This window comes from Mobula birostris, chromosome 20, assembly GCF_030028105.1.
Source record: "Mobula birostris isolate sMobBir1 chromosome 20, sMobBir1.hap1, whole genome shotgun sequence".
Lineage (NCBI taxonomy): Eukaryota > Metazoa > Chordata > Chondrichthyes > Myliobatiformes > Myliobatidae > Mobula > Mobula birostris.
The window spans coordinates 2085633-2106711 of NC_092389.1; the positions used below are offsets into that span (position 1 = coordinate 2085633).

A 21079-nucleotide genomic window follows, 5' to 3' on the forward strand; every position below is an offset into this window, starting at 1 on the left:
AGTGTGAGCTCAGTATATTGATCTACAAAGGCCAAGATGCCAAAAACTTTGTTTACAACCTTATCTACTTGTGACGCCACTTTCAAGGAGTTATAGACCTGAATTCCCAGATCCCTTTGTTTTACCACACTCCTCAGTGCCCTACCATTCACTGTGTAAAACCTACCCTGGTTGGCCCTCCCAAAGTGCAACACCTCACTTGTGTACATTAAATTCTTCGCGCCATTTTTCCAGCTGCAAGTTTTGATAGCCTTCTTTGATGTCCACTACACCCTCAGTCTTGTTATCATCCATAAATTTGCTGATCCTGTTTATTACATTATCAGCCAGATAGTTGATATAGATGACAAACAACAACGGACCCAGCACTGATCCCTGCAGCACACCACTAGTCACAGGCCTCCAACCAGAGAGGCAACCACCCTACTACCACTCTCTGGCTTCTCCCACAAAGCTAATGTCTAATTCAGTTTACAACCTTATATTGAATGCAAAATGACTGAACCTTGTTGACTAGCCTCCCATGCAGGACCATGTCAAAGGCCTTGCTAAACACCATCCACTGCCTTGCCTTCATCAACTTCCCTGGTAACTTTCCTGAAAAATTCTATAAGATTAGTTAGACATGACCTACCATGCACAAAGCCATGTTGACTACCCCTAATCAGTCTCTGTTTATCCAAATACTTATATATCAGGTCCCTTGGAATACCTTCTAATAACTTTCCCACAACTGATGTCAGGCTCAGCGGCCTTTAACTTCTTGGCTTATTCTTAGAGTCTTTCTTGAACAATGGAACAATATTCGCACCTCACCCATTGCTAAGGATGTTTTAAATATCTCTGCTAGACATTGGCCCAAAAATGTCATTTTCTGCTGACTATATTGAAATCCTGTCGACTTCACTCTGATTGACATCATAATCTTGTTGCTCTGCTGGTCTCAGCCACTCACTGAGGTAGCAATGGAGCTAGGTCACTAACTAGTTATAAAGTTGAAATATCTTTCATTCATCCATTGCATCCAGCTAATCGCTAGTTTTTTTTTGTTCTTCTGCAGATGAGTGTGTTCAGCTATGAGGTGAAAGGTCCATTTTGCCAACATTATCTATCAGCATCATGCCCAAACTTCATTGTATTTCTTTCCAGCACAATATCGTGACTCGTCCCCTGTCAGTTGAGTGGTTGCGCTGCTTGCCACACCTGTCAGTACCAGTCATGTGGAAAAGAGAAGATTGAAGTTTGCAAGATTACAAAAATGAGAGTGCAAACGGCCATGGCTCCCGGGCAGTATCATGTGTCAAGCCCTCTCCTGACCTAAGCCTGCCAAAACAAAACCCCACCAAGCCCTGTGATGTCACTTTATCCAGGGAGAGTAACTGAGTAGTTCAGCATGCGCCCTGAGGCCTAATTTTCTCTGTGAGCAATAAGACTGCTTGCTGTCCCTCTGGTACTCCTCCATTTTCAATTTTTGCCTAACAGTGGTGCAATATGCTTTGTTATCATGTTTCTTTACCCATGTTGATCACTGTGTTTTCTTTCTCTTGTTAATATCTGCGACATTTACCAAAAAAAAGTGTACGACCATTTCTTTTGAGGCAGTTAGAGTTTTATTTCCCATCCCTGTAGAACCTATTATGTTACTTTAAAATATGAATTAAATGAACTGTGTTAAAAGAAAATTGTCAAAATAGAAGATTTTGTTATATTTGAATTGTAACTTGCACCTTTGTTAAAGTATTTCTCCCTTTTAATGGCATTGTAATTGTGACTAGTTTCCTTGTGTCAGGTGAAACTTGTTAATGTTAACCCTTTGAAATTTCAGAGTGCGTATTATGTTTCTATGTCTTCTTTTATATGAAAACACCTACAGCCTGCCAAAAAGATCAGGTCAAGGTTACTTTCTGAACTCTAAAATTTATCAGAAAAAAATACAATTAGATTGGATGATTTATCTGTTTCAAAAAATGTAAGAAGCAGAACTTTGAAAGGAACTTGCACGAATGGAAAGAGACTACAACTAACCTAGTCAAGCAGTGTTGAACTGTGATTTTATGAATAATTTTTTTAATAAAAACAAAAAAGTAGCTTGGGACAGACAATTTTTAGACCTGATTGAAAATTAAAATATCTTCCACTTATCTGCTTCTAAACTACATATCTGCCCTACTTCTGTCATTTGTAAACTTTTTGTTACATTTATTTGATGAAAAAAATTTAAAAACTTGATATTCAGCTGTTTAACGGGAAGGTACCAAGAAAACACTGAAAGCTTTTATTGTATGTATCTTTTCTTTGTTTACATGACACTGTATTTATGGGAGAGTCAACTGCCAATCCAAGGAAATAAAATAACTGAAATGCAGTGCCATCTCTCATCTGTAACACATTTTTAATGTTGCTTTGTATTGTAGTAATCAATACGCAGTATATGTTGAATGTATATTGATATACTTTGCTATTTCTGTTTCGGAAATGTTGAAAGTACTTTTTTCTTGTTTATGTTGGACAAAAGGTTCAGTGATCTAGTACATTGTGTGGGTCACTTGCAACTAGTAATTTAGTTGGAAAGTGGGATCATGACAAATAAAACCTATGTAATTTGACCTGACAAATGTTATTATTTAGTTTTTGTAAAGTTACCAGCAATGTTGTTTCTCAGTTATTCAATATATATTACAATACATTTATGATGACTATTTCAATTACATTCGTCCAAAATTCAGTGCTTGTAGTTAGCCTGTTGAATTGTGTGGTGGTGATGACACACACATGTGATAAAGGTCTAAATCTATATATTAAAGCAATTAATGCTGGTCTGTGAGAAACTAGTGTTTAATTTTGCACATTAATCTCCATTTATATTAATCCGTGATATTAGGTAAACCTTTTGCGATTATTGCTGAAATGCACCTAAAGCACAAATATTTATGTGATAGTTTGAGAGGTTGTTGCACAACATTTTATAATCAGTGCATACTAAAAATTCTTGGACCAAGGAAGAACCTGAACTTGTACAGTGCCTCACATCCTGAAGTCTGAAATGCTGTCTTGTGATTAGTCTGCTATATCCTCCACTTTAGTTATTTAATTGGTTCGTTGAGTCCCAGGATGGACTGATTAATTATGCCATTGTCAGATCAGACTGCAAATTCAAAATTTTTAGGTGTGAGCAGCTGCATATATAGGAGAATCCAGTAAATATAGCATATGTAGAGCCAACAGTATTTGAGCACATTCCATTAAATATCCAGAACTATTCATGTTATTAACTTGTGTTATTTTTATAGTCTGTGCAAAGTTTCCATGTACTCCCTGTGACTTCATGGGTTTCCTCCAGATGCTTGGGGATACCTCTCACATCAGAAAGATTTGCAAGTAGGTGGTTAATAGGACACTAATTAATGGGTGAGTGGTAGAATCTGGGAGGAAGTTGATGGGAATGTAGAGAGAATAACAAATGGAATAAATATACATGGATGCTTGATGGTCAGTATGGATTTGGTGGGTGGAAGCGCCTGTTTCCGTATTGAATAATTTCATGACTTTTCTAAAAGAAATAGAAACTTCTATTATGTCTCTGTTTTCTGTGAAAGTACAATATTGCTAAATTGAATTAAAACATCAGTGATAGATATTGTGTCTGCACAACTACATATCAGCTAAATAAAAATACACGTGGAGGTAAGGTTAACTGGTGTATTCACTTTGTAGAGAGAGAACAACTGATCAATGCGCATAGGTAAGTTATCAGTCAGGAAGTAGTGCTAACGGGTGTCATTGCGCTAAAAGAAATAGATCCATACATTACGCTTTCTCCCCCTTTAGATTAATGTAACATAAAACTGTATACGTAACAAAACATTCAATTTCCCTTTCACAAACCATATTCAAATAAACATGCTTTCACAATAACAGTCCATAACTAACTTCACTATACTAAAGATTCAGTCTTGGATGGCACCCTGTTTCTTTCAGGATAGCACCTCTGGACCTGTGGAGTGGTATCAGGTTTGGCAGGTGTCTTGTCAAAGACAACTTTCTCTGTTGCAGGTGTCACGTTGCTGTTAGTGACATATCATCACTGAGAAGTAATTACGGTGCCCGTCTTGTTGGATGCAGTTGACTTGGGTGTGTTCTTCGGCTGAGCATCCAGTTATCTGGTCCACATGACATCTCCATGTCTGATCTTTAACATCAGCGCTCCAGTTCTTGTAGCTATCCTACCAGGTGTCCATTTGTCTTTTCAGTAATCACACGCTAGGACTTCATGTTCAACCTCGAAGTTCCTCGCTGATTTACTTGATAATGAGATCTGGTTTCAGGAGGTCTATGCTCGACCTCAGACTCCTGCTCATGAACAGCATTGGAGGTATTTGATTTGCTGTCACATGAACAGAGTTCTGATACACAAAATCCAAGTTGTTCATCTTGTGCTGTGGAGAAAAGTCCTCCTTGTCCATAGCTTTAATCAACTTATTGAAAGTTTGGACAAACCTCTCAGCCAACCTATTCATTAGTGAGGAGCTGACTTGAGATGATTGATGTTATTTTTCTTCATGAACAGTCAGAATTCTTCTGATGTGTACAGTATTGTAGTGGTAAGCCATTTCTGGAGAAGATAGTCCTCAGGGTGGAGACAGTCTTTGCTGAGGTGGTTGACTTCATTGGTATGACCTCTGGCCACTTCAAATGAGTGTCCACAACAATCAGAAACATGGAATTCATGAACGGTTCAGCAAAGTCAATATGTACTCTTTGCCATGGTGATGATGGCCACTTCCATGGATGTAACGGTGCTTGTGAGGGTGCATTTTGAACTTTTTGGCATCCCAAACAGCTTTCGATTAAGTCTTCAATCTGTCTGTCTATTCCTGGCCACCACTCGTTGCTCCAGGTGAGACACTTCATCTTGACTGTACCCAGGTATCCTTCATGTAGATTCTCTAAAATTCTGGTGAGTAGATTAGAGGGAACCACAACATGGGATCCACCCATCAGTGTTCATTGACATACAGACAGTTGGTCTTGTCTCACTGAGATCTTTGGAAACATAGGATTACCATGAGCTAGCCATCCTTGCATGGTGATGTCATAGACTTTTGACAATGTTGGGTCATTTCTTGTTTCTCTTTATATTTCAGAATTTGACACCAATGCTGTATGGAACATGCCTGCTGGAACTTTTCTTCTTCAGTTGTGAACAGTGGAAGCCATCAGTGTTGCTACGTTGTTTGGTACCCTCGAACTCTATGTTCATAAGAGTGGGCTCCAAAGAACAGTGCCCAACGTTGTAACTGGGTAGCAAACATCACTGAGATTTCCTTCATGGGATTGAAATTGAACACATGGGGCAGGTGATCTGTCATGAGAATAAACTTTTGTCCGTAAAAGTAGTGGTAGAACTTTATTCCCCTTTCTAGACTAACGACCTGTTAGTCAATCTGTGCGTTGTTACATTCTGCGCTTGCAAGTGATCTTGAAGCAAATGCAATTGGATGTTCAGATCCATCTTTCATAGTGCATGACAAAAAAGCTCCAATGCCAAAAGAGGACACATCACACGCCAGACTGATGGGCGGTGATATGTCATAATGGGCGGGCAGTTCATCAGATGTTATTCGTCTCTTTGTTTACTTGAATGCTCTTTTACATCTTTCTGACCATTCCCAGTTTGCTCCTGTCTAAAACAGTGCATTCAATGGATGCAGCACTGTCACAATGTTTGGGAGAAACCGGTGGTAGTAGTTTACAAGACTCAAGTATGACCTGAGTTGTGACGCATTTTTTTGCTTTGGGTGCCTTCAGCGCTTTTTCAATCTTTTATGGCTTATGTAAGCCTTGGTTGTCAATGACATGCCCACAATATGAGATTTCATTCTTGGGAAACTCACATTTGTCTCTCTCGCATGCAGACCATACTCACTCAGCTTGCTTAGCACTTTACCAAGGTTCTGGAGGTGTTCTTCATCATTTTTGCAGGTCACAATGATGTCATCAAGGTAACATTGTGTTCCTGGGTTATCTTGGAGCACTTGGTCCATTGCTCTTTGCCAAATTGCTGGAGCTGCTGCAACGCCAAAGGCAAAACGATTATACTGGAACAGTCCCTTGTGAGTGTTGATTGTGAGGAATTTCCTGCTTGACTTCTCCATATCCATTTGCAGATAGGCTTGTGGCAAGTGAATCTTTGAAAGACCTCTCCCTGCCTGCCAAAGGTGCAAAAATGTCTTTTATTCATGGCAGGGTGTACTGCACAGTATGTTTGATGCTCACTTTGAAGTCCTCACATATGCGAACCGCTCCAGCCTTCCCTTTCTTGATCACTGGGACAATGGGCCTGGCCCAATCACTTCACTCAACCTTGGGGAGAATTCCAGACCTCTCCAAGCTCTGAAATCCAACCTCAACTTTAAGACGTAGTACATAAGGCACTGGATGTGCTGGAATCTTGGTGTTGCTACTTCATTCAGTTCAATTCTGGCCTTAATACCTGTGAGTTTACCAAAGCCCTCTCAAAGACCATCTCATTAGCAGTAAGCAGCTATGACAGTCTCTGGCTAGTGCTACCATTTGGGCTGCAGTTGACTGTTGATGCCACATTGAGGGCTTTGACTGTGTGCCAGTCTAGTTGGATTTTTCTCAACCATTCATTTTCAAAAAGTGCTGGCCCTCCACTTTTCAACACATAAAGCTCTAACTGCTGCTTTTTTTTTGCCTCTGTACATCACATTTACTTTCAGTTTGCCTTTAGGAAACCCTTTTTCCACCTGTGTAAGTCTTTAGCATCACTGAGGTCTTTTCTAATGGTAGCTTAGAAAACAATCTTTTGTAGTCATCCTCAAAAATTACAGACAAAGCTGACCCTGTATCCAGCTCCATTTTCAGTTTTACACCAGACACGTCTGTTGTGATATACAGTATATGATTTTGCGATCTGCCTCAGTAATGCTATGCAGTTCTAGGCATGAGAGCTCACCTTTGTCGAAGTCTTTATTGTCGTCTGATTCTGTTTCACATTTGGTCACTTTATGCATTTGCTTAGTTTTGTGTTTGAAACTTTTCACTCCGTGTAGTTTTTCTTTTCGGTTGTGCTTTTTGTCTGACTTGCACACTCTATGTGACTTTGTCTGGGATACTTCCTGCAAACTTTTTCTTTGAACCAACAATCATTTGCATTATGGGAGGATTTGCATGTCAATAATATTTTTGGCTTTTTGCATCAATCAGGGTCATTTTGTGCACTTCACATTCTAAACTCTACTTCTATAGTTCTGGTGCACCCTTTTCTGCTATCTCCAACAATATTGCAATGACCAATGCCTGTTCTAAGGTTAGGTCTCTTTCTGACAGTCGCCTCTTTTGAGTACTTTGACTCATGTGAGGGCATGCCACACACAAGCCTGTTGGTTAATGCATCAGAAAGTCCGTCTCCGAAGTCACAGTACAGTATTGGGAAAGTTTGCGCATTTCTGCAATGTATTCACAAATGCTTTCATTCTTTGAATGGTTCCTTTTGTGAAGTCTAAATCTCTCAGCTACTATTGGCAGTTTACAGCTGATTTTGTAAAATTGTAACAATTTCGTCAAACGTCTTGCTTGCTGGCTTTTCAGGAATTACTAGGTTGCATAAGAGTCTGTATGTTTTAGCACCCATTAAGCTAAGAAGTGTGGAAACTTTCTTTTCCTTATCCACATATTACAATACAGTTAAACACTCTCTATATACAATTCCCAATCTTCATTAGCACTATCAAATTTATCAACTTCCCCAACAAAGGCCATCGTCACGTTATTTTCACTTTGATTTTGCTAGTTATGCGCCTCTTGCTGTGTACCATACACTATTACTGACGCATTCCTTTGTTAGCATCCATGACAGTCTCTTCCGTACTCTTTCCTCTCGCTCTTTCCCTCCCTTTCTCCGAATTCTGTCATCTCGTAACTGTTGGTGATATCCGCTGACATTCAGGTTCGTATTCGTTACTGGTTTGTGGTGTCTGTACAACTACATATCAAGTAAATAAAAACACGCATGCAGAAGTGACGTTAAGACCATAAGACATAGGATCAGAAGTAGGCCATTTGGCCCATTGAGTCTGCTCTGCCATTAAATCATAGCTGATCCTTTTTTTTCCCCCCTCCTCAGCCCCACACCCCGGCATTTTCCCCGTAACCTTTGATGCCATGTCCAATTAAGAACCTATCAATCTCGGCCTTAAATACATCCAACGACCTGGCCTTCACAGCTGCCTGTGGTAACAAATTCCACAAATTCAGCACCCTCTGACTAAAGAAATTTCTCTGCATCTCTGTTTTGAAAGGGTGCCCCTCTATCCTGAGGCTGTGTCCTCTTGTCCTAGACTCCCCCACCATGGGAAACATCCTTTCCACATCTCCATCTAGGCCTTTCAACTTTCGAAAGGTTTCAATGAGATCCCCCCTCATCCTTCTAAATTCCAGCGAGTACAGACCCAGGTCCATCAAATGTTCCTTGTATGATAACCCCTTCATTCCCAGAATCATCCTTGTGAACCTCCGCAGAACCCTCTCCAAATGCCAACACATCTTTTCTTAGATGAGGAGCCCAAAACTGTTCACAATACTCAAGGTGAGGCCTCACCAGTGCCTTATAAAGCCTCAGCATCACATCCCTGCTCTTGTATTCTAGACCCCTTGAAATGAATGAACATGGCATTTGCCTTCCTCACCGCTGACTCAACCTGCAAGTTAATTCTGCACAAGGACTCCCAAGTCCCTTTGCATCTCAGAATTTTGGATTTTCTCCCTGCTTAGAAAGTAATCTGCACATTTATTTCTACTACCAAAGTGCATGAGCATGCATATTTCAACATTGTATTTCATTTGCCACTCTCTTGCCCATCCTCCTAATCTGTCCAAGTCCTGCAGCCTACCTGTTTCCTCAACACTACCTGCCCCTCAACCAATTTTTGTATCATCTGCAAACTTGACAACAAAGCCATCTATTCCATCATCTAAATCATTGATATACAGCATAAAAAGAAGTGGTCCCAACACCGACCCCTGCGGAACACCACTAGTCACTGGCAGCCAACTAGAAAAGGATACTTTTATTCCCACTCGCTGTCTCCTACCGATCAGCCAATGCTTTAATCATGCCATTAGCTTTTCTGTAATGCCATGGGCTCTTAACTTGGTAGGCAGCCTCATGTGTAGTACCTTGTCAAAGGCCTTCTGAAAGTCCAAATATACAACATCCACCGCATCCCCTTTGTCTATCCTTCGTGTAATCTCGATGACACTGTAACCTCAACTCTAAATTATTCTGATGTACTCTTGGTCAGCCTTGCATCATCTGTCCTATGTTCCTGGTGTATTACGAAAAAGTAGAAAAATAGTCTAATTCAGGGCAGCATGGTAGCATAGCAGTTTGCGCAATGCTTTACAGCAGCCAGCTGTAAGATTGGGATTTTATTCCAGCTGTTGTTTGTATGTTCTTCCCATGACTGCATAGGTTTCCTCTGGGTGCTCCAGTTTCCTCCCATATTCCAAGGACATACAGTTAAGGTTAATAGTGGGTGTGCTACGTTAACACTTCAAGCACAGTGACACTTGCGAGCTGCCCAGCGCATTCCTCAATGATCTGATTTGACGCACAATGATGCATTTCATGGTATGCTTGGACGTACATGTGACAAATAAAGCTATTCTAATCTAAATCAATGTTACATTCTAATTTGGTTTGTATCTTGCTTGCTTCATGATGTCTAGAAATGCTTTGGCCAGAGAAACAATTCTCGCATGCACCAGCTTCCATTGATACCTTTGATAAAGTTTACATGGATTTGTGTACTTGAAAGTACTCTTCACCAGAGCCATCAAATTAATTACTTAAAGCACGTTTACATTTTAAAAGACATGTATTGTAGGAAAGACAGATGAGCTCATGCCATGGAACAACACCTGGAATTATGAGATTGTAACCATCAGTGAGACTTAGTTGCAGGAGGGGCAGGACTGGCAGCTCAATATTCCAGGGTTCCGTTGTTTTAGATGTGACAGAGTGGAAGGAATTAAAGGAGGGTGGTGGTGTAACTAGTCTAGTAAAATGTCACAGGAGTTCTCAGCCAGAGCAGATGGGAGAACTCGTCTAGTGAGGCTTTATAAGTGGAAATGGGGAATAAGAAAGGTACGATCATTTTAATAGGGCTATATTACAGACCACTCAACAGTCTGAGGGATTTAGAGGAACAGATTTGTAGAGAGATCACAGACTGTTGCAAGAAACATAAGGTTGTGATAGTAGGTGATTTTAACTTTCCACATATTGATTGGGAATCCCATACTGTCAAAGGACTAGATGGGATAGAGTTTGTCAAATGTGGTCAGGAAGGTTTTCTTAATCAGTACGTAGAGTCCCAACAAGAGAGCATGCCATATTTGATCTGCTATTAGGGAATGAGACACGGCAGGTGATAGAAGTTTGTGTAGGTGAAAATTTTGCATCTAGTTATCACAATGCCATTAGTTTCAAAGTAAACATGCAAAAAGATAGGTCTGGTCCACAGGTTGAGATTCTAATTTGGAGAAAAGCCAATTTTGATGTTATCAGAAAGGATCTGGCAAGTGTTCAAAAGTGAAGTTTGAAAGTAGAAAGCGTGTATGTGCCTGTCAGAATAAAAGGTAATGATAACAAGTTTTCAAGAGATATTGAGGCCCCAGTTAAGGGGAAAAAAAGGAGGTGCATTGCAAGTATAGGTAGGTAAGAACAAATGAAGTGCTTGTGGAGTATAAGAAATGCAAGAGACCACTTAAGAAAGAAATCAGGAAGGCTAAAAGAAGCTATGAGGTTGCCTTAGTGGACAAGGTGAAGGAAAATCAGAATCAGGTTTAATATCACCAGCATACATCTTGAAATTTGTAGAATCCTAAGGGATTCTACAGATGTGTTGAGAACAAAAGGATTGCAAGGGACAAAATTGGTCCTCTGGAAGATCAGAATGATAATCCATGTGTGGACCCAAAAGAGATGGGGGAGATCTTAAATATATTTTTTGCACTTGTATTTACTCAGGAGGCATAAACGAAGTCTATAGAAATGAGGCAAAATGGCATCAACTTCATGGACCCTGTACGGATTACAGAGGAGGAGGTGTTTGCTGTCCTGAGGCAAATCAGAGTGGATAAATCCCCAAGGCCTGACAAGGTGTTCCCTCGGACCCTGCTGGAGGCAAGTGCAGAAATTGCAGGTCCCTAGCAAAGATATTCAAATCATACTTAGTGACTGGTGAGGTCGTGGAGGATTGGAGGATAGTCAATGTAGTTCCACTGTTTAAGAAAGGCTCTAAAAATAAACCAAGAAAATATAGGCTGGTGAGCCTGACATCACTAGTGGCAAAAGTTATTGGAAGGTATTCTAAAGGAAAGGATATATAAGTATTTAGATAGATATGGACTGATTAAAGATAATCAACATGGCTTCAGCGTGGTAGGTTATGTCTAACCAGTCTTAGTTTTTCGAGGAAGTTACCAGAAAAGTGGATGAAGGAAAGACAGTGGATATTGGACTTTGGTAAGGTATTTAACAAGGTCCTGCATGGGAGTTTGGTCAAGAAGGTTCGGCACTTGGCATTCAAGATGAGGTAGTAAACTGGATTAGACATCGGCTTTGTTGCTGAAGCCAGAGAGTGGTAGTAGATGGTTGCCTCCCTGACTGGAGGCCTGTGACCAGTGGAGTGCTGCAGGGATCAGTGCTGGGTCCGTTGTTGTTTGTCATCTATATCAGCAATCTGGATGGTAATTTGGTTAATTGGATCAGCAAATTTGCGGATGACACCAAGATTGCCGGTGCAGTGGACAGTGAGAAAGACTATCGTAGCTTTCAGAGGGATCTTGACCAGTTGGAAAAATGGGCTGTAAAATGGCAGATAGAATTTAATGCAGACAAGTGTGAGGTGCTGCACTTTGGTTGGACCAACCAGGTGGAGCGTGGTAGAACAAAGGGATCTGAGAATACAGGTACATAATTCGTTGAAAGTGGTGTCACAGGTAGATAGGGTTATAAAGAAAGCTTTTGGCACATTGGCCTTCATAAATCAATGTATTGAATGCAGGAGATGGGATGTTATGTTGAAGTTACATAAGACATTGGTGAGAACTAATTTGTAGTATTGTGAGCAGTTTTGGTCACCTACTTAAAGGAAAGATGTAAATAAGGTTGAAAGAGTACAGAGAAAATTTACAAGGATTTTGCCAGGTCTGGAGGACCTGAGCTATATGGAAAGATTGAATAGGTTAGGACTTTATTCCTTGGAATGTAGAAGATAAGAAGAGATTTGATAGAGGTATACAAAATTATGAGGGGTATAGATAGGGTAAATGCAAGCAGGCTTTTTCCACTGAGGTTGAATGGAACTACAACTAGAGATTATGGGTTAAAGATGAAAAGTTTAAGGGGAACATGAAGGGGACACTTCCTCACTGAGAGGATCGTGTGTGTGTGGAACAAGCTGCCAGCACAAGTGGTGCATGCGAGCTCGTTTTCAACGTTTTAGAGAAGTTTGGATAGGTACATGGGTGATAGGGGTATAGAGGGCTATGGTCCCAGTGCAGGTTGATGGGATTAGGCAGTTTAAATGGTTCAGCACAGTTGGGCAGAAGGGCCTGTTTCTGTGCTGCATTTTTCTATGACTATGTGGAGGCATTGCATGAATGTTTTATTTGTTTGTGGTGTTAAAGGTAAAAGGAGTAATGAAATGTAGCATAATTTCTAAAGGCAAGTATGTGAAAGAATCATAAAAAATCAATGCTTGCTTTTAATATTGTCGATATTTGGATTGTGAATGATCCTGGCAAGATCAGATTTGTTGATCTCTTTTTCTTATTTCTGAAAGGTTGAGGTGACCTGTCCTGAATGAGTGTTAACCATTGTTTCTTGATCACATAGGAAGGAACTGAACTGCTGGATATAATCTGTTCCCACAACACATCCTCATTACAAGGCACAGCAGTGTTTACACTTTTTGAGGAGACTGAGGCGTGTAAGTCTCCCCACTACCATTCTAACAAATTTCTAGAAGAGCACTATTGAGAGTGTCCTGTCTCTCTCCAGGTGATCATCGTGTGGCATGGAAGCTACAAGGCATTGGACCACAAGATCCTACAGAGGACAGTAAAAACCACCGAGAGGATCACTGGGGTAGATCCCCCTCTCCACCCCTATTTGTGACATTTACTGGGAGCGTTGCAGATGAAGGATCTGAAGCATTGTTGAGTATCCCTACCACCCATCCCTCAGTCTCTTTGACCCACTACCATCGGGAAGGAGGTACAGGAGCATCAGGACTAGAACTGCCAAACTGGGTAACAGCTTCTTCCCCAGGCTGGGAGACTAATGAATACCCTGCTACCACCAAGGGCTTGTCACTAGGACAGTGAGCTGTTTACTGTTTACCTGTGATGTGTACTACATGCATTTTGAATTATATTTTATTAACTTATTTATGGTAGCATTTTATGTGCTGTATGTGATATACGTTTTGTGGGTGCACCTTGGTCTGGAGGAACGTTGTTTTGTTTGTTATATATGTGTACTGTACAGGCAAATGAAAATAAACTTGACTGGAAAGTTTTAGAATGAGCAAGTGACAAAGGCCGGAATAGGTAAGAGAAATAGGTTCACATCCTTCAAATATGTCAATGAATCACTCAGCTTGTCTGATTCCAGCTCACAGCTTGATTGAGTTCATCCATAATGGTGAGGTTGATCTTGCAAAGGATGTCGATGATATAGAATGTTTCCTCTCCCCACTGCAAAGCACAGGAAGGTGTTGAGTTGATGAAAGTTTGCTGGTTAAGTATTTAAGAATGTGAGGAAGGTACCCCTAACAAAACACCTAATATCAAGTCATTTTTTAAAAATCTAGTAGTAGATGACTGCTTCTGCCATAATTCAATAAGGGACCAGAGGAAGCAGAACTAAATGGAAGATGACTTTTCGCATTAGACCTTTGCCCTTGCAGAAATGTTCTAGTTGGTTTGATATCTGAATTTTTTTGCCGGAACCTTTAATGAGAGGTTAGATTTATTTGTCGCATGTACGTCAAAACATACAGTGAAATGTTTCATTTGGGTCACGGCCCAAAACAGTCCGAATATGTGCTGGGGGCAGCCCACAAATCCGGTGCCAGTATAGCATGTCCACACCTTATTTAACCCGAACCCGTACATAATTAGAATGTGGGGTGAAGCTAGAGCACTTGGAGGTAACCCACAGGGAGAACATACTAACTCTTTACAGACAGCAATGGGGAAATTTACCCCCATCTTACAGCTGCTGCTGTAAAGAGTTATGTTAACAGCTATGCCACTGTGCTGCCCCAAACTCTGTACCTTACAAAGTAAATGATGGTGTGGTGTAGGAATTAGTAGCAGGAACTACCAGGATGTTGGTCCTTGGGGTCATAGTTAATAAGTGCAGTGAAGTAATTCAGATGTGATCTACATGACTGAAATGGACCCTTAGGAACTGTGCTGAGAAAGTCCCAGTCCCAAAGAAACCTTCAAGTACTTTAACTGGGATATTTAGGGTTTGGTCCTCATTCTCTGTCCACAAAGATGGGTGAGGACAACACCCATCACCATGGAGTTAGCACCAGTGATGCACCTACAATAATATTTGTTCCCACCTTTACATGCTGAGGTGACATCTTCCCACCTATACCCTGCATTCTAGCAGGTTCAATGTTCATTGGCACAGGTAGGTGCAACTACTGAACTCAGGATCAAGGTCCATAACTCAGCTTTGTTTCCTCAGATGGTGTCATTTGCCTTCACTAATTCTAGGCAACTGGTCAATTTGTGTGGCTTTGATTTGTTTCATTATGGGTCAGATAGTACTCTTCCAAATGGGAGTCTGGGATAAGGAAATAGATTTTGAATAAGTCAAGAAGGAAAACATCAGTAATCTTTCAGGGACCCTCTCAAATTAGTATTGAAGATTTTGCTGAAAGAACATAGAACAGAGAAAACCTACAGCACAATACAGGCCCTTTGGCCCTCAATGCTGTACCGAACATGTACTTACTTTAGAAATTACCCAGGGTTACCCATAGCCCTCTATTTTTCTAAATTCCATGTACCTATCCAGGAGTCCCTTAAAAGACCCTATTCTATCTGCCTCCACAACAGTCACCAGCAGCCCATTCCACACACTCATCATTCTCTGCGTAAAAAAGACTTACCCCTGACATCCCCTCTGTACTTACTTCCAAGCACCTTAAAACTGTGCCCTCTCGTGTTAGCCATTTCAGCCCTGGGAAAAAGCCTCTGATTATCCACACGATCAATGCCTCTCATCATCTTATACACCTCTATCAGGTCACCTGTCATCCTCCATCGCTCCAAGGAGAAAAGGCCGAGTTCACTCAACCTATTCTCATAAGGCATGCTCCCCAATCCAGGCAACATCCTTGTAAATATCCTCTGCACCCTTCTATGGTTTCCACATCCTTCCTGTAGTGAAGTGAGCAGAACTGAGCACAGTACTCCAAGTGGGGTCTGACCAGGGTCCTATATAGCTGCAACATTACCTCTCGGCTCTTAAACTCATTCCCACGATTGATGAAGGCCAATGCACCGTATGGCTTCTTAACCACAGAGTCAACCTGTGCAGCTGCTTTGAGTGTCCTATGGACTCGAACCCCAAGATCCCTCTGATCCACCACACTGCCAAGAGTCTTACCACTAATACTATATTCTTCCATCATATTTGACCTACCAAAATGAACCATCTCACACTTATCTAGTTGAAGTCCATCTGCCACTTCTCAGCCCAGTTTTGCATCCTATCGATGTCCCATTGTAACCTCTGACAGCCCTCCACACTAACCACAACACCCCCAACCTTTGTGTCATCAACAAATTTACTAACCCGTCCCTCAACTTCCTCATCCAGGTCACTTATAAAAATCACCAAGAGAAGGGGTCCCAGAACAGATCCCCGAGGCACACCACTTGTCACCAATCTCCATGCAGAATATGACCTGTCTACAACCACTCTTTACCTTCTGTGAGCAAGTCAATTCTGGATCCACAAAGCAATGTCCCCTTGGATCCCATGCCTCCTTACTTTCTCAATAAGCTTTGCATGGGATACCTTATCAAATGACTTGCTGAAATCCATATACACTACATCTACTGCTCTACCTCCATCAATGTGTTTAGTCGCATCTTCAAAAAATTTAATCAGGCTCATAAGGCACAACCTGCCCTTGACAAAGCCATGCAGACTATTCCTGATCATATTACGCCTCTTCAAATGTTCATAAATCCTGCCTTTCAGAATCTTTTCCATCAACTTACCAACCACTGAAGTAAGACTCACTGGTCTATAATTTCCTGGGCTATCTCTACTCCCTTTCTTGAATAAGGGAACATCTGCAACCCTTCAATCCTCAGGAACCTCTCCCGTCCTCACTGATGATGCAAAGATCATTGTCAGAGGCTCAGTAATCTCCTCCCTCGCCTCCCACCGTAGCCTGGGGTACATCTCGTCCAGGTTGGCTGTAACATCTTCAGGCTAAATAATATGTCAATGTTTAAGTAAACATTGTTGATGCATGATAATAACTCATACATTGATTTGTGTTAGTACCATTGGGGAGAGGAATAATCAAGCTTAAAGAAATAGGAGATAAAAACAATTGCTAATAATTTTAGCAAGACACTAAGTAGGAACTAGATGAGTTGGTACAAAGAAATATATTTAAAAGGAGTCAAAATTAGTTGTATTGGAATGAAATTGTTAAACATAACCTTTGCACTATTCTAGTGTTTGTTGGAATTTGGGAGCTCTGGCCATTGATCTCTGCACTTCAACATAACTAAAACTTACAACGCTCAGTTATAGTTCTTTTGCTTATCAGATGAGATAACTGCTGCTTGATATATACAAGAATGCCTGGGAGCTAGGCAGCAGCAGAAGAAAACAAATACAGCAAACAACAACTTAAATAATAACAGGTGAGACAGAGTTGATTTCAAATCCCATAACTTTAACATCTTAGCTCTCACACATGATGTTGTTGAAGTGATTTGCTTGAGAATATTTACATTGCAGTTAGGTGTTCCATTATAAAAATGTTAATTATTTTCAGATTTATTTTGACTTGCATTTTAATAAATACTGTTAAAGGACTTCAGTTTAAAAGAAATGTCTACTGAAAATTAAACTTCACTAGAAATGTTCATGAACAGTATTAGTTGTGAAAATCCTATTTTTAAAACCATATTCTAAATCTAACAGGACATTGAGGATCTTCTTCTCTACTATATTGAGAATTTATCGCATAGCCATAATGGACAAGTGGTCTTCTGTGTTAATTATTTTACCTTCAGTAAATTAGTGAAGCACTACATGATCCAACACCCTTACTTGGTTTAAGGAATTTACATTTAATTGCTGCTGCTTTTGGATGGTAAAATGGTAATTTGTTTGCACTCCACTGCACCAGCGACCCAGGTTCAGTTCATGCTGCTGTCTGTAAGGCGGTTGACCGTTCTCCCTGCGATTGTGTGGGTTTCCTGCAGGTGCTCCAGTTTCCTCCCACATTCCTGTGACATACTGGTTAGCAGGTTAATTGGTCACATAGGTGGAATTGAATGGTGCAGACTCATTGGACTGGAAGGGCCGGTTACTGTCCTGTGTCTCTAAATAAAATAAAACAAAATTTGATTTCTCCTCTAGATGTCCACAATGCTTGCTTTGAGTAGAATCACCGGTGAACGATCAAGAGGGGAAATAATGACAGTTTTAATATTTCCTCAGCTTAGCGAGAGATATTGAAGCAAATCATGATGAAACCTGAAGCTTCTCTGAACACCAAGCAAGATATTTACTAACTGTGCAACGGTCAAGTTATAAACCTAGAAATTGTGTTGCTTTGACCTTAATAAACTTGCAAAGACTGAGTGTGAATTCATGTAGGCATGACAATCAGAAATTCTAAATTATTTCTTTATGGTGTCTCGGTCATCATGAGGTCGGTTGTTATGACTTTGCTACTCTTTATACCCATATGTAGGTGACATGAACCATTGATGTAATGCACAAATCTATAGACACAGTTTTGATTTAAAAGCAACATTTGATGCTGCAAAGTTTAATTGTTTAATTACTTTATTGATATTGTTTAATGATTAACAAAGCAGTAGACGCTGGCTGTAAAACTATTAAGCTTTATAAAATACCATCCAGATATCCATATTGCTGTCTTTATGATGTCTGTAACAAAGCACATTATTGAAGCAAATTAAAAATTAAGTAGAATCAAATGCTTTTGAAATATCTAATGTACATTTTGCATTTATCTCAAAAGATGGTCAATGCCCAAATAAAGTTCAAAGTAAGATTTATTACCAGAGTACGTACACGTCACCACATACAACCCTGAGATTCATTTTCCTGCAGGCATAATCAGCAAATCTATAGAACAGTAACTATAACAAGGTCAATGAACAACAAACTGTGCAAATGCAAATATAAATAGCAATAAATAATGAGTATGAAATAACAAGATAAAGAGTCCTTAAAGTGAGACCATCAGTTGTGGGAACACTAGAAGTAGAACGAGTGTAGTTATTCCATTTTGTTCAAGAGCCTGATGGTTGAGGGGTAGTAACTGTTCTTGAACTGCTGGTGCGAGTCCTGAGGTAATAGTTCATGTTTTTATTGTTTAATTTACCTTTCACAGGTCTTTCATTTTGTTACTAAAAATATCTTTGGAAGTCAAGTGGATATTTTGATTAAAAAATAACCCAGATCATGTCTAACAAGCCTGATAGAGTTCTTTGAGGAGGTGACCAGGCATATAGATGAGGGTAGTGCAGTGGATGTGATCTATATGGATTTTAGTAAGGCATTTGACAAGGTTCCACACGGTAGGCTTATTCAGAAAGTCAGAAGGCATGGGATCCAGGGAAGTTTGGCCAGGTGGGTTCAGAATTGGCTTGCCTGCAGAAAGCAGAGGGTCGTGGTGGAGGGAGTACATTCGGATTGGAGGGTTGTGACTAGTGGTGTCCCACAAGGATCTGTTCTGGGACCTCTACTTTTCGTGATTTTTATGAACGACCTGGATGCGGGGGTAGAAGGGTGGGTTGGCAAGTTTGCGGATGACACAAAGGTTGGTGGTGTTGTAGATAGTGTAGAGGATTGTCAAAGATTGCAGAGAGACATTGATAGGATGCAGAAGTGGGCTGAGAAGTGGCAGATGGAGTTCAACCCGGAGAAGTGTGAGGTGGTACACTTTGGAAGGACAAACTCCAAGGCAGAGTACAAAGTAAATGGCAGGATACTTGGTAGTGTGGAGGAGCAGAAGGATCTGGGGGTACATGTCCACAGATCCCTGAAGGTTGCCTCACAGGTGGATAGGGTAGTTAAGAAAGCTTATGGGGTGTTAGCTTTCATAAGTCGAGGGATAGAGTTTCAGAGTCACGAGGTAATGATGCAGCTCTATAAAACTCTGGTTAGGCCACACTTGGAGTACTGTGTTCAGTTCTGGTCGCCTCACTATAGGAAGGATGTGGAAGCATTGGAAAGGGTACAGAGGAGATTTACCAGGATGCTGCCTGGTTTAGAAAGTATGGATTATGATCAGAGATTAAGGGAGCTAGGGCTTTACTCTTTGGAGAGAAGGAGGATAAGAGGAGACATGATAGATGTATACAAGATAATATGAGGAATAGATAGAGTGGACAGCCAGCACCTCTTCCCCAGGGCACCACTGCTGAATACAAGAGGACATGGCTTTAAGGTAAGGGTGGGAAGTTCAAGGGGGATATTAGAGGAAGGTTTTTTACTCAGAGAGTGGTTGGTGTGTGGAATACACTGCCTGAGTCAGTGGTGGAGGCAGATACACTAGTGAAATTTAAGAGACTACTAGACAGGTATATGGAGGAATTTAAGGTGGGGGGTTATATGGGAGGCAGGGTTTGAGGGTTGGCACAACATTGTGGGCTGAAGGGCCTGTACTGTGCTGTACTAGTCTATCTTCTATGTTCAATTCAAATTACTTATGACTTTCAACTTGTAAGTGGATCATTTACAGTTTTGGAAGCTATTACAAAGATGGCCACAATCCCAATCCCCCAGCATCTCACTTCCTCCATTGCTGCCTTGAAGTTTCTGTCTATGGATAGGATGCATATCTGCAGCTACTTAATGCCTGCCCGTACTTCTGAAATGGCTTTTCTCCCCATTTGCGAGAAAAAGGGTGGGTGCCAAACTGTATCATGGTCTTAGTTCCAGGAGGATTGATGAATTGGTATGTTCTCAGTTTTCCCTCTCACTGTCTAATGGGAATGTTAAGCCTGTCAGACAGCTGATGATATGAATTCCTAATTACTACAGTGTCAGTTGTAACTCACTTGGATGTACATTCATTTCAGAGGTTTGTAAGTGTATGTCTCTTTCCTAAGACTTTGACACAGAGCTATGCTAACACTTCAGTGCAATACAATGAAGTTGTTGCACTGCAGGAACTGCTGTCTTTGGATGATTTGCTCAAGGATTACATCTGCAGCTTGCTACCACCCAAAATGGACCCCCTACAATTCACCTACCGACCCAACCAATTGACAGATGATGCAATAGCCATAGCTCTACACACTGTCCTTACACGTCTGGAGAAGAAGGAGGATACATATGTGAGAATGCTGTTCTTGGACTACAGTTCAGCATTCAACACCATAATTCCCTCCAGGCTTGACAAGAAGCTCAGAGACCTCGGCTTTCACCCTGCCTTGTGCAGCTGGATCCTGGACTTCCTGTCAGATCGCCAGCAGGTGGTAAGAGTGGGCTCCCTCACCTCTGCCCCTCTGTCCCTCAGCACAGGAGCCCCTCAGGGCTGTGTACTAAGTCCCCTCCTTTACTCCCTGTATACCCATGACTTTGTCGCCACCCACAGCTCCAATCTGCTGATTAAATTTGCTGATGATACTACATTGATTGGTCGAATCTCAAACAATAATGAGGCGGTCTACAGGGAAGAACTCATCTCTCTGACGCAGTGGTGTCAAGAAAACAACCTCTCCCTCAATG

The 21079-nt window shown here is 41.0% G+C and overlaps 1 protein-coding gene across 15 annotated transcripts in view; it reads left to right on the forward strand.

Annotated features, from left to right (window-relative positions):
* Positions 1-18305, forward strand: part of sik3 (SIK family kinase 3) — a 444540-nt gene extending 426235 nt beyond the window's left edge. For 10 of the 15 annotated variants that reach the window (XR_011889794.1, XR_011889801.1, XR_011889800.1 and 7 more), the window contains 2 exons: positions 11057-11212; positions 13094-18305. The gene's annotated coding sequence lies outside the window, so the exon portion shown is untranslated. Of the gene's footprint in view, positions 1-1060; positions 1151-11056; positions 11213-13093 lie in introns of those variants that run through there. The other 5 variants (XR_011889796.1, XR_011889795.1, XR_011889797.1 and 2 more) reach the window with 5 other exon arrangements.
* Positions 18306-21079: the final 2774 nt, after the last annotated feature.